Consider the following 5,193-nt stretch of genomic DNA (forward strand, 5'->3'; position numbering starts at 1 on the left):
GTGGCCCTGCCTTTTTAACGGGGAGCGACAGGTATCCGTAGTCCAGGGGGAGCATGGGAGTTGTAGTTTTCCAAAAGAACAACAGCCTGGGCCTGTTTTTCTTTTTTTATGTGAAAATCATGAATTCATTCTAGCTTCTGGATTTCCCTCCTCCTGAGTCAACTGTCTCTGATTCTCTCTGTGTATTTCATCACCTACCAAAAACCTCTCTCTTAAAAAGACATCTTCTCATCATTCATAGCCTGATCATTGTCTGAGTCCTTTTTCTCTGTCACAATCTTTGCCTTCACAGTTAATTATATTTTCTAACATTACCTTGAGAGCTCATTGGTTTATCAGCTTTTCCATATTCCTCCTTCCTCCAAGAGGTGCCTGCAGTCCATACCACAGTGGCATGCACGTGGGAGAGTGATTGCATTTGTACTTTAAAATTTGGGGGTTGACTGGACACTGAGACTCAATTACATGACTTAACATGCAAGTCCAGCATTTAGGTGCCTGGGTCAGAAAAACTGACATGAGAAATTAGAGGTGGAGGTTAGTCTGAACTAACAGAAGTCCTGATCTGTTGGACGCTAGTTCGTTTTAATCTTTTTAATATTTAACTTTCTATTGAATTTGTTATGAGCATTTTTGATCTCATAAAACTTCACAAATTGTCTCCTAGTCATATATTTGGATTTTATGTCATCATTCCTTGATTATAACTTTTATCATTCATGCTCAGATTTCCCTGCTAAAGACAAAAATACAGAAAATATTCTTCAGATATTCATTGTCATTAAAATATAGTAGTACACTGGAATAAATATCATATACCAGTTAACTGGAAGTAAGTTAGATTTCTTGAAGAGTTTATCTAAGTTCACATGGATAATTAATGTGAAATTTATTTAAAACATATCACATAAGAGAATGAAGGGCAAGACTGAACTAAAAACATGTATATATATGTATAGTTACATGGACCTATTGTGGGCCCATATTTCGATATGGCATAAAAGCCATTAGCCCGGTCCGGGCTGATTACCTAGCTCTGCAGACAAGCTGTCTCTGCCCTTAACAAAAGCCAGGATGCCTGCTCCTAGCTTCTTTTGTTAAAATGTGGATTACCTGAGAAGAGATGTTTGACTGAAGTTGATGACTTAAGAGTTCAGATATTTGGTGCTTCCTTCCTTTTGTAATTTGGAAGGTGTCTTATAGAGATGCTAATTCAAGGCCTACCTGACTGCCAGATGCGGACGTGACTCAAACCCAGGCACCTGGTTGCCTAGTTGATGGCATAATATGTTCTCCCCCTCCCTGCTCAATTTGGTGTGGGTATATAAAATGTTTGGACAATAAACGAGAGATCTGGCCTTTTCCATGATGACGGTGTAAGCTGTGTAGATTCTTTTCCTCGCGACTCCGTTCCAGCCGGGTTAGGGAATTAGGGAATTTATGTTGGGCCCTCACGGGCCACGACAACCTATGTAATCTATTTGTATCTTTACAAAAAGATATAAGAATAATATAGAAAATCTTCACATGCTAAGATTCTTCAAAATTTGTGCATAACAGGGATATTTTTATTCTTCTATATTTGAAAGTTATACTCAATCAGAAGCTGAATATTTTAAAATTTCTTGAAAGCAGACACATATACATTTGAAATAGAATGTATGTGCAGGAGTTTGCCTTTGTTGGCAAGAAATTAAAAATAAGAGATCATAATGAGGATAAACAGGGATTATGTAGTGTTGTGCATCAACTATAATGACTGTGGCCTAATTTAGAATTGCTGCCTTCCAGTTCTGCTAAAATGTCCTCTGTTGAATACCAATTATTCACTGATTTCATGAGCTAAAATCAGCACATTCATTAATAACTTGAAGTCTAAAGTATTATAGTTTGTATGCACGAGTTCAATTTGCTGCTGAAGTGTTATATAACATTCTTGGCTAGATTGCTATAATCATTTTAGTTGGATATTTCCCATTTATTCTATTCATTTTCCAATGGCAATTTTGCAAATGTCCTTGGAAATATATTAAAACATGAAACAAGATTATGTTAACAAAATACATTTTGCGTTTTATATGCCTCACTTGGATGTCTGTCATATACATTTTGACAGTAGTTTTAAGTTAAAAATGAGACCATTATTTTTCTTTCAAAAATTTGAAGCTATAGCAATAAAAAAGAAAGATTACAAGTAATAATTTGGAATAGAAAGAAAGCATACCAAACCAAGGTCACTATAAACTATTTTAAGGATGCTTAATAAATATGGTTTGTTTATGAATAATACAAATTGAGAATATGATAATGCCATTGTTTTGTATATGCATGTACTTAAATGTGCTAAACAGAAACTAGAAAATTAAAATTTTAGGAAACTGGTATTTGAACAAAAGAAAACATGACTGTGAATACTGTCTTTGTGCTTTTAGAATCGATAAATAAAGTCTTCCAACCACTGGAGGGTAACGACAGAAGCAAGAGTGATAAGCAAGAATTTAGCATGGCTCTGTGGTTGTTATTCAGTAACAAACAAACAAAAGCAACTATTGGGTTTTCAGTTCATGAGTCTGTATTGCTTACAGAAGATACCTCCAATTCATGGATATCCACTGTGAATTTTAGAAATGAAAGTTGGTACTGTGTTTCCTACTATTGTGTCTAATTTATGGAAGATTATAACTGCTGCCTTCCATAGCCAGTACTCAGCCTTTGCTGAATGGGAGTTTAGTACAAATTGTTGTCCTCTTATGTTCCTTGTCTTTTTGTCTGCTGGATACTGATCTTCAATGTGCTTGGGATCCACACCTTTTTCTTTTTAACTCCTAATCAATGCTTGTAAACTACAATGTACTTCTTATGAAATCTGGATATATTCTAACTGTTTTAAGCAAAAGAGTTGAGATCTGAATTAAGTTACTAAATCCATAATAAGTAAACAAACATAATATAATTTGGAAAAATATATAAGTATTTTATATTTTTAAATTCTGGCATTATCACTATACTTTCCTTTCTCAATTTCTAAACTCTGGGTACTAAAATATGTAGCATGTCTTCTCTTTTTTGTGTGTCATTACTGGTTAGTTGTGGTTTTCACTGTTATAGCCATTACCTTTTGACTTTCTCAGTATGGAGAGTCATCACCACAAAGGACCTGCATCTTCTCTACTCTGACTTGCCATGAATAACACCTGTGATACTCTGTGCAACAATGGTCGTTGCATCACACAGTGAATGAATCAGTGTCAAGTGTGTTCCAGGACCAGAGCTGGGTTGTATTTCAAGAGAACCAAATATCCATTAACAGTAAATACCACAGAAGACAAAGCTTGCTAAGGAAAAAAGGAAGATAGCTGGGAAATAGAACTCGTCTCTGAGCGCAAAAGGACTTGCTTAGAGTAGAAGCCATTAAGGCAAAGCCAAGAACAAGTAATGTTATACATCAGGTTACATTCCAGAAGGAATTAGAATAATTAATGCACATTGATAATTGCACTTGGGCTATGTTGTAAATTAACATCATTTTGGTCTTTTGGAGAATAATGAAAAATGTATGCTGTTCCAAGCATACTAAAAATTTAATTCTTATAAGACTGCAAAAATTGCATTTACATTTTACAGTCAACCATATCCATTAATGATTCAATTATCATAGTCAGGTTATGTACATTGGAAGAAGAACAAATAGGAATAATTAAACAGTTAGCAAGTCTCTGTTACAAATATCTATTCTATGACCCATGACTTCTGTGAATTAATCTGAATGCCTGCATTAGAATATTTATACTGAACTCATTTGATAATTTTGGTCAGTACAAATTTATCAAGCTATAGAACAAAAGTCAAGTCATCATCTACCACTTCTCAAGATATTTTAAAGGCCCTTCCACCTTTTAATTTCTTTATGTGTATGGTCCCTGAATACACAGCAATAAACAATACTTTCTGGCCTGTTACTGTCACTGTATTAAGAAGGCTACCATCACAAATAGCATAAAATATCTCAAAGTAACTCTAACCAAACAAGTGATTTGTATGACAAGAACTTTAAATCTTTGAATAAAGAAATTGAAGAAGACATCAGAAAGTCGAAAGGTTTCCCATGCTCCTGGGTAGGTAGACTTAACATAGTGAAAATGGCAATCTTTCCAAAATCAATCTACAGATTCAATACTGTGTTCATCAAAATCCCAGCAAAATTCTTCACAGACCTCAAAAGAATGGTACTCAACTTCATTTGGAAAAGCAAAAAACCAGGTTAGCTAAAACAATTGAGTACAAAAAAAGAACTTTTGCAGGTATCACAATCCCTGACTTCAAACTCTACTACAGAGCTACAGTACTGAAAACAGCCTGGTATTGGCATAAGAACAGACAGGAGGACCAATGGAACTGAATCAAAAATCTAGATATTAATCTATACACTTTCAAATACCCGATTTTTGACAAAGAAGAAAAAGATAACAAATGGAAAAAAGAAAACATAACAAATGGTACTGGCATAACTGGATATCATTGTGTAGAAGAATGAAAATAGACCCATATCTATCGCCATGCACAAAACTCAAGTCCAAATGGATCAAAGACCTCAGCATAAAGCCAGACACACTGAACCTTATAGGAGAGAAAGTGGGAAGTACACTTGAATGCATTGGCACAGGATACTACTTCCTAAATATAACCCCAGCAGTACAGACACTGAGAGAAACAATTAATAATTGGGACCTCCTGAAAATGAAAAGCTTCTGTAAAGCAAAGAACACAGTCAACAAAACAAAATGATAACCTACAGAATGGGAAAAGATCTTCACTAACCCCACATCAGACAGAGGTCTGATCTCCAAAATACACAAAGAACTCAAAAAATTGGTTATTAAAGGAACAAATAATCCAATAAAAAATGGAGTACAGACCTAAACAGAGAACTCTCAAGAGAAGGAATCTAAAATTGTTGAAAGACACTTAAAGAAATGTTCAGCATCCTCAGTCATTAGAGAAATGCAAATCAAAACTACTCTGAGATTCAATCTTCCACCTGTAAGAATGGCCAAGATCAAAAACACTGATGACAACTTATGCTGGAGAGGTTGTGGTTTAAAGGAATTTGCTGCTGGTAATGCAGACTCGTACAGCTCTCTTCAATGTCAGCGTAGCAATATTTCAGAAAATTAGGAAACAATCTTCCTCAAG

At 35.0% G+C, this 5,193-nt stretch overlaps 1 pseudogene; it reads left to right on the plus strand.

Moving 5' to 3' along the window:
• LOC113457971 overlaps nucleotides 1-5,193 on the plus strand; it is a 140,265-nt pseudogene that overhangs the window by 7,766 nt on the left and 127,306 nt on the right.

Source organism: Microtus ochrogaster, chromosome 2 (assembly GCF_000317375.1).
Source record: "Microtus ochrogaster isolate Prairie Vole_2 chromosome 2, MicOch1.0, whole genome shotgun sequence".
In the NCBI taxonomy this organism is placed as follows: Eukaryota; Metazoa; Chordata; class Mammalia; order Rodentia; family Cricetidae; genus Microtus; species Microtus ochrogaster.